We start from the raw sequence: 13430 nt of genomic DNA, 5'->3' as shown, positions 1-13430 counted from the left end.
GCACCAGCCCCCTGATTACTGCCCATGAATCGCCCTCTCAGCGCGCCCAGGCTCCGCGGTCGGCCCCTCAGGGAAGAGAGTGGGGCCGGGCACGCCGCCTCAGAAGAAAGGGCGCCTTGCGCATGCGCACTAACCGCTCCTGTCAGCGCGGCGGGAATCCGCGCCAACCTCACGGCTTTCACGGAGCGAGACCCGGGTCCGTGACGTCAGGGCGCCGGCGCGTCCCGCTCCCATCCCGGCTTGACGCACGCGCAATAGCAGTCGGAGTGTAAGTCTCCATTTTGTTTCCCCCTCCCAGTCCCTACTCCTCGGCGGCCGGAGCGGCTCAGGGTGGGGGAGGGGAAGGAAGGAGTCAGGGACGCTCCGGTGCGGGCTGGGTGGGAGGCGCGGGCCGGCGCCCACAAGGGCGGAGGTGCAGGGCGCGCGGCTTTGGCGGTCTCCGCGGGGCGCTGGCCTGAGGGGGGGGGGAACCCCCTGTTTCCCTGCCCTGCAGCCGGGCAGGGCTGGAGCAAGCGCTCGTGGGTGGGCATCTTTCGGCCTTTTCAATTCCCGGGCAGATCTATTAGCAGCTCAGATGCCTTTCCCGGGAGGCGCGCCCCGCCCCGTGGCAGTTACCGAACCGTCCGCTTAAAACGGGAGCGGCCGTTTTCAACGGCTTCAGCAGCACACGGGGGCTTTCCCATCTCGCGTGAAAACGCCTCTGCGGGAGCCTGGCCCACGGAGGAGGGTTCGTTGCCACAGGGACTGCGGAAGTGTTGGTATTTCTGCGGCACCAAGGCAATTTATTTTTCTATAGTGTCATCTGTGGGGGATCACATTAAAAAACAGCAACAATCATCCAACCCCTCACCCTAGGTGCAGGATTGAGAATCCAGCAGAATCCCTTCGTCCTGTTCTAGTCGTTTAAATTAAAATGTGGGTATAAAATAATAGCTCTTCACATCTTCAGAGTGCTTTGTAAACCTTAGCTGAGCCATCAGATTTGACATAGCTCCTTAACTATGAACTCTAAAGAATTTAATGGGAAAAAGTCTGTAGTGCGTGGACTGAGTGACAGCTCGATAATAGTGGTAGCAATAGTGTATAGTTTTTGTTTTTTTTTTAATAAGGAGGATATGTTTCTCTGGAGTACAAATTTAATTTCTGTCCTTTGTAAATTATTAACATCCCCATTAGGAAATTAATATCAAACTCGTAAGAACTTAGATGGAAGAATCAGTTAGTAAAATCATTTTGGTCATTTTGACCTTGGTTTTATGATGGGATTAGTTTAAATAACAGTTAATGTTGTGTGTGTATATAACATTTTAAAGTCAGTTACTCGATGAAGAAAAGTCTTCGGTATAACTCTTGGGACAATTAGATATAGCATGTAATATAATTAAAAATCTTAAATTGCAACATTCTTAAGCATGTATCTATAAAGTTCACTTGAAAGAATAATTGCACACAATGTGCTCTGCCTGTGGGCAGATTGCCTAGTAATTTATTTTCAAATAGCTGATGTCAGTGATTTAAATAAGACATTCCAGAATATTATTTCTCTGTGGTAGGATCTTGGCCACTTAATTTAAAATTGAATCATTGAAATGCCTAATAGAAAACTTGAATTAAGTACTTCACCCTTTTTTCCCTTGGGCAAGATGTCTATGTCCAACATTCCCCTCCAATGCATTTTAAGATATTCGGAAGAGGTTTAGATCTTCTTTGAATGACAGCTGAGCAGTATTCTGGTCTTTAAAAGTTACATTCTATGTGCTAAAAAGAAATTCCACATAGACATTGTGGGTTTTTTTTCCATTTTTTTTTCCATTTGAATGGTAGGTTTGGAGTTCTCATAAAAGCCGAATTTAGTTCACTTGTCAGTTCTGCCACTTAGTGTGAAAGCTTTATTTGTTGCTTCTTTCAGTGGGGGTAGCTTTTTTTCCATGGGAAGATCGCAGCTAATGTTATTTAGACAGGTCTATTGTTGGCTGAATCTAACAACATTCCAAGATTAGCTGTTATTGTTTCAGTGTGTAGAAGTTTTGATGTGAAATTTAATTAAATCCCTTTACAAACTCTCCTTAAAACATGTTTTATAATGCAGTTTTTTAATTGGTAATTTTACATAGAGGTTGTTTTAAGTGGATGATTGTTTCAGTTGTAGGCAGAATCTGTTCTTCAGATGTTTCTGCTTACTGTGTAAGTACCAAAGGCTACAAGTTTGTGTCCTCACATCTGTGTAAGGATTTACATGCGAAACTCCCAATGCATTGAGCAAAGGACATGAATCTAAACGCATAGTGGAAGACAAATGACTTGCTTTTGCTGTCTTTGGAAAACATGCTTCTAATCTCCACTGACTTTATTAATGCTCTAGTTAATATATTTTGCATGCTTAGGCCTGGTCTACAGTGGGAGGGGAGGGGATAGATCTAAGATACGCAACTTCAGCTACGAGAATAGCGTAGCTGAAGTCGACGTATCTTAGATCGAATTAAAATTACTTATTTTGCGTCCTCGCAGCGCTGGATCGACGGCCGCAGCTCCCCCGTTAATTTTGCTTCCGCCTCTCGCACCTCTGGAGTTGAGCAGTCGACGGGAGAGCGATTGGGGATCGATTTATCGCGTCTACACTACACGTGATAAATCGATCCCCGATAGATCAATCGCTACCCGCCGATCCAGCGGGTAGTGTTTGATTTGTTATTGAGGAAATGAAAAGTATACGTTGTAAGCATTTTAAATATTCACCAAATAAACTGTCACTTTAAGTGTTTTCCATTCATACCTGTTCCTTTAATTCACTATACTGCACCAGGGAGCACCTAGTTGGAATTATGATGCATTTTGCTAAGTGAAAATCAGAAATCTAGAAGCTAGGGCTGGAAAAGACTGCCTGGGTCATCTAGTATAACCTTTTGCGTAGGGCAGGATTATCCTGTCTTGTAAGTGATAACCTTGTATTTACATGAAAGGATTTGCCCATTTTTTTTTTTTTGCAGCTGTACTGTGTAGGAAATTCATAGTCAGTTTGTCATCTGTCACCCAAATCCTTTTCTGTACACTCATTAAACAGATTTTTTTCTGAAGTTTGCAGTTATATGGTCATGTAAATTAAACTTGCACTTAAATTTGCCTGTTTCTTAAAAAAACTCAGTTTTGTAGCCATTTTATTCTCTTAACTTCTTGTATTACAGTAGCACCAATTTGAGCCATGGGCTTGTGGCTCCTCCCTGAGGCTAGGAGAGGATCCTTTAGATGTGGGCAGGCTTGCGGGAACACCCCCCTCTCCCCAGGGACCTCTATAGGTACAGTAACATCAAGGGTCCCCAACTAGACTAGGGCCCTGTTGTGTTGGCACTATGAACACATAGGGTGGGATTCATAAAGGTACTTAGGCTGCTAAGGCCCCTTTTAGGCACCATTGTGATCCACAAAACTCCCCGTTGGCTTCAGCCTAATTCTGTAGGCACATCTAGTTGCTTGGCATCTCAGGTTTTGCAATAAAAGTTCTCTGTGCCTGTGTTTCTGTCTCTGAGCATATGGACTGCTGCTTCACTGGGTGCCTATCTCCTGCCTATGCCCCAGTGCAATTCACAAGCTAGTTAGACTGCCTAAGTTGTGTGTGGGACCTGATCCAGTAGGTATGCTTAGAGGTCGCCTTACTCCACACGAGACTGACAGGGTGTGTGTGTGTGAGAGAGAGAGAGAGGGAGGGAGATGGAGGAGATCCTCCTCATATGCTTTTGGCCTAGTTAGGCCTGACATTCATTACACCTAGCACACAGTTTATGACAACAGTATCTGAAGGTGTCATATACAGACAGTTGGCATAGTTTCAGAATTTTTGTAGTCACTTTTACAACATTTGTAACAGGATCATGTATTTTCTATTTCACTTTTAGTTTTCTAAATTCAAAGAGGAACTGTATCAAAAGCTACATTACAGTCTGTTATGTTTATCTTGTCTCGTTCTCTACCTTACTGATAACTCTGTCAAAGAAGGTGATCAAGTTTGCTTGGCATGATTTGTTTTTCATGGATCCTTGTTTATTGCTCAATGTGTACTCTTTTTAGTGTGAACATTAAATTATATAATATGAGCTTTCTTTAAAAAACCCACTCAGCGCAAACTAGGTGTGGGTTTAGCTTATATTTTTGATGAGATCACAAATTATACACGTTTTTGCACCATTTCCTACTGTTTTTACACATTGAAACATGATGTATCCTAAGGATTTACTGGAGAATTGACTATCAATAATTTATTTATTTTTGAATTTTCCTAAAGTTACATAAGACATTATTTTTACTGTTACATAATTCCACAAACATAAAATAGAGAGATACAAATATACTACATGATCGGGCTATTCTGGTCAGCACTTACCCTATTAGGGATAATAAGTCTTTAATACTGAGCTGATTTGTCTATCAAGATTTGAAAGTTGCAAGTGATGCAAAAGCTGCTTATGGTGAACTTAGTTCTAGTGCAACTCTGTGTCACAGGTTGGCTGGCCCTTTAAAGGGAACTGGGCCTAGTTCCACCAGTGACATCTGCTTTCCAGGTGATGCTGTGAGGATAGGGATCAGGAAATAGCTAGAAGATTATCCGGTCCTCATAGAAGATAGCAAATAGTTCAGTTGAGCTGGAGAGCTGCAGACAGTTTGAAAGCTCTTTCAGGAGTTCTTGTGTCAAGGGAAAGAACCCAACCAGCTCATATGTAATTTGCACGTCAAAGGCAGGTTGAGTGTAATCCTGAAAGGAGCAAGAAGGCTCATGTAGGAGTTCCTGGTGGATGGGGTCTGTAGAGCAGCCCCAATCAGATGGCTTGCAGAGTGTAACCCTGGAGTGAATAGATGATCTTTTGCAGGAGCCTCTGGGTTAAGTGAAAAAGGACAGCTTCTTTCATTGAAGAAATAAACAGAAGCCTTGAAGATAAGAGGACTGGAATGCTGTGGCTGGAGAGTATTCCCTGGTGCACAGGCTGTTAAATTAGTGCACTGGTTTACGCTCTGTTTATAGTGAAGTAGTGGAAGAGTTCCAAACTGATTGAGTACATTGCAATGGACTTTAAGTCCTCTTCATGTGAGCATAAACTCCACTTATAGTGATGTTCCACTCCATTAAAAGTGGATATCAGTGTGCTAAAACTCTAGGAATGTAACAATTATCAGATAACTTTTGACATAAAATTTCATTGGAATCTTCCTCTACTCAGCCAAAGAAGAGAAGTTGCTGTGATCCAATGAAAGGAGGAATCCCTGGTTTGTGGTCTAGTTTATAGCTGCTCTTAGTGTGTGTGTTGAAGAGTCAAGTCAGCTTTGCTGCTCCCCGCTTGTTGTGAAGGTATAGCCCCAGTAGGTCCCCTTACAACTATTAGAAGTCTCCTGAAACTACATGAAGGTGAAGAGAGGTCATGCTGTCACTCCTTGGAGGAGATATTTTGCCAAGCATACCCTTGCTTTTTTAGTGAAACTCTACTTATAGTGAAGTAGCATTGGGAAAAGTGGGGAACCCCTTTAACTATAAGATGATTTCATTGTATTTGGCCTAATATAGTTCAAAAAGCAGACTTGCATAATGAATAGATACAATGGCTAACACTATTTTGGGTCCGTTCTTGCACCATTGAGAGTTTCATAATTGATTTCAATGGGGGAAAGATCAGGCCTGTTCTACAGTACAAGAAAGACCTATTGTGGCTCTCCCCCTCTATTCCAAACCCCTTGCCAATGATTTTCCTTTCCTTCTGCCACCCATCCTGTTTCAAGTTTCCATATCATTTCCGGAGCAGAGTCAAAGGCAGGCAGGATGTTTAGCAGCCCTGGTTTAGATTAGCTATCTATAACAAAAATTAAATCTAAAGGAAAGAAGTGTAACCACTTAGTATTAAGTCATGAAAAAAAGGGGGAAAAAGTCTTGAATTTAAAAATGGGCATAAATACACCTGAATAAATAGTAACGATGCTTCACTAGCCCTCATTCTCCTATTCCAGCATGACCTCCTCCACCACTGATTTACAGCTGGTAAACATTCTCTTTGTAGTTGTATACACCGAAAAGCAATTACCAATGAGAAATATATAAATTTAGCATTAAGTAGTGTGCCCAAAACAGCACTTGCTTTCGTATGAGTGGCAGCAGCTATGGGAAGGTATGTTTGGTTGCCACTGCATTTTTCAGGGTCGCATCAAATCCCCAGTCTCCTGGAGAAACAGGAGAGAAAAATATACATCATTTAATTTTGCTAAATAGAATAACTACTGCAAATCACCAGGTGAATCTTGAGTTTCTAATCCTGTGACTCCCCAACAGCTTCAGGCTAGGTTATTTGCTGTCATGAAACCAAAACTTAGACTATCACATCCAAAGGTTCCTTGGGACACCTCACGTCCTATCTTCTAACAGATTGACCCTCGAAAAATGCTGGTGCTGAAAGTTAAGTACAAGCTTAACTGTTTTGCTGGATTAAAATCTAAATTAATGTAAATGATAATTCTCAGATGATTTTTGCTTAGGCTGAAAACTGACTGAAGAACAGTAAAGGCACTTTAAAAATGTTAAATTGCTTGCAAGGGATAAATTTGGACTTTCAGTTTGCAATACAATGATTAGAAGTTAGTGTTCTTTTACTATGAATCATGAGATAATTCTCTGTACTTGAACTGATTTGAAAACATGACTGGAATAATTTACAAAAAAAATTAAAATGGTCACTCAGATTTCAAGTGTGGCCAGATTTCATCTTGTTGCTTATCCTCCCAAACATTTATTCCTTCTGCTGCTGCTTGAGTCTTGTCGCCCCCCCGCCCCCTAATGTCTGGGTTTCAAATGCACAGTTTTTTAGATACTTCATCCACATTATCTGGTATCCAGTGGATCCATCACATATCTAATTAATATACAGTAGCAAAGCAACTCCCTATGTAAGGGAAATTTGAAATCACACAGAGAAATGTATGTTTCTTTTTATTTCTTGTTCTGGGACATCTAAGGATTTCAGGCTCTAAGTTTCTTTTTAGTGCATGTTTCATTATTAAATATTTAAGACTTGTATGGCTGTAATAAATACTATTTAAGAATGGCAAATTTTCTTCATTACACAGACATTTTCAGGTTACTCAGTGGAAGAGATAGTAAAAAGTAAATTCAGAGGGTTGGTGTTTAAGCACATCTCTAGTCAATAGGGAACTAGCAAGCAGTATAATCAACATTGTCATCCTTCGCTGTGGTAAAGCCTGTAGTGATTGGGTGCATCTGCACAAAATATGCTCATAAGCACAGTCTAGTATAAATCGCCATGAAAGCTCTCACCTATGTGAAAGTTTATGATGACTATTGGATTGCTTTTTATTTATTTATCTGTCGAATGCTGTTGTATCTAGGTCATCAGCTGATATTTTTGGTTCAGTTATAAAAAGATACTACTAATATTTCCATGTGGGATTTATGTTTTGCTTAGTGAGAGTCCTGTGTAGCTAGGAATCTGATAGTTCAGTACATTATTCTATTTTTCTCAGTACTGAACTAGCACAATGTAGTGTCCTTGGCAATTGTATTTTTAAACAATTAAGCTGTATATTGTGGGATGGTGGGTAAAAAATGAGTTTGAAGCTTTATAGTGAAAGTCAGCATTATCTCTGCATTTAGTAGATAAGATGCCAACTGCTAGCTTTAAAATAAGGAACATACTTCATATTGGATGTTCAGGTGTTCATACAGGAGTAGTACATGAAAGCTGATTAAGGGGTTCTGTGTTAGCTTGGTACTTTGACCAACTTTGGACAAAAAAGTGCATTTTAGTACTTTTTCGCTTCATAGGAATGGATGTTTATTTTGGATAAGATTTTAATTTTTTTTCAATGTTAGAGGTATGGATAGATTTTTTTTTAAAAATGAATAAACAGAAAAAAGGGTTGGCTCCATATGCCATATATTTATTTACCTCTGAAGTTTTCATATTTTTTCCAACTTAAAATTTGTAGATTTTTTTTTTGGTAACAACCATAAATGCATGAAAAGAAACAGTCTATAATCGTAATGCTTAAATAAATCTGCTATGTAAGTTGACTCTTCAGAGCATAAAGCCAACCTTAAATAAATAAGATACATAGTACTCAGGAGCAGTCTGTTATATCAGTTGAGTGTAGTCTGTTATAAGGCCTAGAGTCTGAGATTCTACAGTGTGTTTTTGGACTGTATGACCAGGATATCAATAGCAGTCAAAACATAAGCCATTTCTAGTATTGTATTTTTCTGAGAAGATGCCACCTGTTGTAGAACTACTCCCTCCCAAATATTTTCAACAGTATAATACTTCATGAAACATACACTGGAAAACTTTGGGGCAACCAGCGACCTCAACAATGTCTTATAGACACTGAACACAATTACAAGTTGAACAAATGTACTGTGGGGGAGGGGAGGATTTCTCTACTGTTTGAGCAACAGAAGAAGCCATTTAACTGGCACTAGCAGAAGGGGCCTTATGCTTTCAGTAGGCCAGGAACTAGAGGACTGTATTTCTTTTACTCTCACTCAGAGTAATTTACAGTATTTCCTGTGCACTGGTTCTATGTCCCCTTTAGGGTCCAAAGCTACTAACATCTTTATAAAAGTCCAAAATAATGCATCTGGCTCCTTTATAGGAGGCATAACAAATACTCATGCGCTCAGTTGGGAAATAAAATATTTTTATCAAAATGTTATATGAATAATCAATTTATTGAGAGGTCTCTTATGAAGTACTTGAGGTATGCTTAACCATGAAATAAGAATGTGCATATATCTAAACCAAACATTTAAATATGTGAGTAAATTGTAATTAGTGGCTGTAAATTGTCTCTTAATTAAAAATATTGAACATTCCACATGGGCACAATTAAAGATTCACTGAATTTTATGAATATTTTTACCCCGATTGTTTATATATTTTATTAATCTTTATTACTGATAGGCTATGTAATTTATGCACAGAAATTTACCACTTGTCATGAAATAAGGGTCACGGGCAGATCCTTGGTTGGTGTAAATTGACAGTGGGTGTATGACAACTTATACCACCTGAGGTTTTGCTCCCGTTTGGAAGAAGGTGAACTTGAATCATAACAGCCCTGAGGAATGATGGAGGAAAACTGGTGGCATGGCCTTTGAAGGAACGTAAATTGCATCTACTCAACTCTTTTTCAAGTTAAGAGATCATGTCCAGTGTGTGTGTATACATATAAAATATTGTATATAACTAAATATTACTGATAAACGTGCATTATAGAAAATACATATTAAAGAACTCTAAACCTTGCAGTAGCTTTGATTGAGGCACTTCAGACCCCTGTACACATCTATCAGTCTGGTCGTGTCTGTCTTCAGAACTGACTTTTTAAAAAATCTGTTACTACAAATGTACATTAGAAACATTTAGATTGCTATTAAGAACCTAGAAACTTCTTACTTTACATTTTCTTCAATTAATAGTTTGTAAGAATTATAATGTTAGTGACATACAGTTATGTATATATCTTTTTGCACACAAATTAGTTAACTTTGCATTCTTTCAAGTCACCCCCTTTGGGAATTAATGTTGTTACCTGGTGAATGCAATAAAATGTGGTTAATTGCCAATCTTTACTTGTAAAAGTTACAGGAGATTAAAAAGAAAAAAGCAGTTTCAACTATTAACCAGGCCTGGCCTGGATTTTTTTGATCTAAATTGTCTGATAGATCACATTGAAAAGGTAAATCTTCAGGGGGTACGGGGAGGAGGAGGAACTACTGTTGCCTGAACATGGTTTTCATTGAAAGTTCTGTTCAACACAGTACTGCAGCTCATTTTTTTTTAAATCATCTGAGACAACTTTTTATATAAATATTTTTTAGTGATCTGGATAACTGAATTAATTTTTTTCTAGAATATGGTAAGTATTTCATAGCCTGGAGTCATAGTAAAAGAGAACTAAATTAGTAAGCAGTAAACTTCTTGTAATGCAAAAATACATAAAGGGAGAAATTCTAATTTTAAATGAGAGCAGTACTTCAACATCATGTTGATGTATTAAAATGTGATAAGGATTCAGAAATAATTTAAATTGATTAAATTGCAGTAAATCTTAAATAGATATTTACAACCTTATTTTAACCACTTACATGGTAACTTCAGGATCACATTTAAAGGTGTATTCAAGATGCATACTTAAATCCCATTTCTATAAGGTGCTAAATGACTTCCACTCTCATTGCAGCATTTGGGAGTTGAGGGTGTTCAGCTCCAGTAGCAGACATTCTGCACTTTACAGGACCAGACTCTCAACTGAAAGAAAAATAGTCTTCCTCATGCAATGTGAAAGCTAAGAGTTTGATCCTGAAGTCCTTACTCAAATAAAACTCCCACTGACAACATTCTGCCAAATAAGAACTAGAGATTAGAGCACTTTACCACCAAAGAGCACAAAGGCTATTAGGAAATTTTACAGTTAAGATCACTTAACTCTGTGAATTGCTTATTTTTTTAGAAGAGATTCTAAAACACAAATAACTAATTATTTCTAATTTTAGCCTTTGAAAATGTTAGCTTTTAATTTCTTTTAAGTATACAGTAACACTTTTTTAATTATCAGAGGGGTAGCCGTGGCAGTCTGGATCTGTAAAAAGTGACAGAGTCCTGTGGCACCTAGACTAACAGATGTATTGGCGCATAAGCTTTTGTGGGTGAATACCCACTTCGTCAGACGTCTGGCATTCACCCACAAAAGCTTATGTGCCAAAACGTCTGTTAGTCTAGAAGGTGCCACAGGACTCTTTGTCACTTTTTAAATTATTGCCTTTTTATGAGGTGGCTTCTGGCTGTATCCTGTGATTTTTTTTGATTTTTTTTTTCTTGTGGTCAGGGAGGTAGATGACTGTTAACGTTCTTATCTTTCATACAGTCGGAAACTTGAAAGGCTGGATATAAAGTAGTTTGTGAAGGACCTGAAGCACGCAAACAGATGGGCTTCAAATTCTCTAGTATTGGAATTTTCTTGTTCAAATTAGGAGGTATTTTGTTTGCGGCTTAAGTGATGGGCTTCCTTTTGTACATATTAGTTCAAAGGGGGACTCGATTGCACAGTAGATTGTTAGTGGGATAAAGAAATAGTATGTTTTTACTTTGAGTAATGTCCCTATGGGTGCTTCACTTTAGGTATGCTTGCATCCCTGCGCTGCTGATTAGAGAACTTTGGTAGCAGTGTCCTTTTGGCCTGCACATGTGCTGTCCCTCCCCAGTCTGTCTCGAGGCTCACTAGTGTGAGGGTGAACCTCTCTCACTTCCTTCTCAACCACCCTGGCTAGAGACAGAGCTATTAGCAGTCTGTTCATTGTATCGTTAACCCTGTTGTTCAAACTTAATTAGTTACTAATCTTTCTTTGTTAGTTTTAGAGTTTCCACTGATTTTTTTTCCTCTTAAAAAACCTTTGTTTACTTCTTCCCCTTTGTCTGGGAACTACCCCAGTGCAAGGTATTTCCAGTTCACCAGGGTTTAAGAGGTGCTTCTCCTGTAAAGAGGCCATCCCTGTAATGCACAGACATTCCTATTGTGTCTATTGTGTTTGACAAAAAACACACCTCTGGGGAATGTGGTTTTCCCAACAGCTGAAGCCATGGTCTCCAAAGGATAGAGAGCTGAGGCTTAAACTCCTAATGGAAGCAGCTCTCCAACCGCCTTCAGACCCATACCAAGATTCCCCCAGAAGATGGGAGTCTTCACCACAGCCCTCTACATCTAAAGGCGGTGAAGCTAAGAAGACAGCCATGAGCCATCACATAAGGCTTCAAAAAAGAGAGCGGTGAGTCCCCAGAGCAAGCCCTGAATCAGCTGAAAAAGATCCCTGGCATGTTTAATATCATTGCTACCAGTGACTCCAAAACTGTCCAAATGCAGTACCCAGAGTTCGCATGGTACTGTTCCAATGGAAAGTATTGATATGCCTAAAGACCCAAAGCAACGGTACCAACTGGGAGAGAGAAGGACAGAGACCATCCTTGGGGAAGGCTCCCTCAGTATGGGCAACAGCTTCAGTACCATCAGTGGTATGCCAAATAGCTTTGTAGCTTTTAGCCTGGCCTACGTCGCCGACCCCGTTGATACTGTTGGCCCAGCACCAGCAGCCACCACTGGTACGGATCTCCACAGCACCACAGGAGTTTAGATACTTGAAAGACCTCACATTATCTGAGGTACCTGAGTCTCCTCTACTTGGTACCGGAGTTTACTCTGAGCTCGAGATTCTACATCATGCACCTCCATTCTTCAGTGGAGAGTTGGACAGCAAGCAGGAAGAGGTTGTCTCCCATCGCTCCTTCCACACACTTTATAGTCCCCATTACCAATCTGGGCCTCCACAGCTGTACTGTCCGTCTGGCTTTCAACCACCCTGGTATGGACAACCACGGTGCTAGCCACCGGGATCCTTCCTGCCATCCCAGTGGCTCTACTGGGACCTGTGGGAGGTGTATAGACATTATGCCTCCGGAACATCTAGCGTGGCCTACCATGAACCAATGAGGCGCCCTTCCTCAGCCTTTGTATCCTGAGCCTCCTGAAGAGGTGAGGGAGGAACAGGAGGATGACCTTGAGGAAGAGGTCACACCACAAACCAACATCTTGTCTTTGTTACCAGATGAGGCAGTGATCCCCCTCCGCCATCTCTAGCAGACAATTTTAAACTCTTTCAAGACTTAGCAAAGTGGGTGGCAGACACTCTGCAGTGACCTATAGAGAAGGTAAAAGAGTCACAACATAAGCTGTTGGACATTTTGCATTCCTCTTCCTCATCCAAAGTAGCCCTCCCCATCATCGAGGCTCTCTTGGATCCAGCCACGCTTATATGGCAGACCCCTATATTGGTCCCGCCAACTTGTAAACGGATTGATAAGAAAGGCGAAAGATTTATACAAGCTGAAGAGAAACCCGAGTACATTCCAGCCAAGGATACAGAATTTCTTTTTCCCATCCACCCCCTAATTTGATCATTGTGGATGTGGTGAACTCCAGAGGTTGTGAAGTCCATCCCTTATGATAGGGATTGAAAACACCTTGACCTATTTGGGAGAAAGGCTTATTCATCTGCCACACTACAATTCTGTACTGCAAATTACTGGGCCCTAACAGCAAAATATGACTACTTCAATTACTCCAAACTCAATTTGTTTATTGATCAACTTCCGGAATCTCACACAGATCAGTTTAGGGCCATTCTCCATCAAGGGCAACTGGTGGCCAAGATTGCACTTCAGTCAGCACTCAATGCAGCCGTTACAGCAGTGCAATCCATCTCCACCACTGTTGTGATGCGGCAGGCCTCTTGGCTACTGTCATAGGTTTATTCCCCACTTTGAACTTTAGCGTTCACAAGATGGGGACCTGCATGGACTCCTCTAAACTAAATCCTAGTTTAGATCTGGTAA

At 40.5% G+C, this 13430-nt stretch overlaps 1 protein-coding gene across 6 annotated transcripts in view; it reads left to right on the top strand.

The window, feature by feature from the left end:
• Positions 1 to 234: 234 nt before the first annotated feature.
• Positions 235 to 13430, top strand: part of FHIT (fragile histidine triad diadenosine triphosphatase) — a 1025256-nt gene continuing 1012060 nt past the window's right edge. For 2 of the 6 annotated variants that reach the window (XM_045023393.1, XM_045023387.1), the window contains exon 1: positions 489 to 915. The gene's annotated coding sequence lies outside the window, so the exon portion shown is untranslated. Of the gene's footprint in view, positions 269 to 477; positions 916 to 13430 lie in introns of those variants that run through there. The other 4 variants (XM_045023388.1, XM_045023396.1, XM_045023397.1 and 1 more) reach the window with 4 other exon arrangements.

The sequence above is a fragment of the Mauremys mutica genome, chromosome 7 (genome assembly GCF_020497125.1).
Source record: "Mauremys mutica isolate MM-2020 ecotype Southern chromosome 7, ASM2049712v1, whole genome shotgun sequence".
Lineage (NCBI taxonomy): Eukaryota > Metazoa > Chordata > Testudines > Geoemydidae > Mauremys > Mauremys mutica.
Note: the sequence above shows the minus strand (reverse complement) of the source record. Positions and strands in the feature narration are given on the sequence as shown.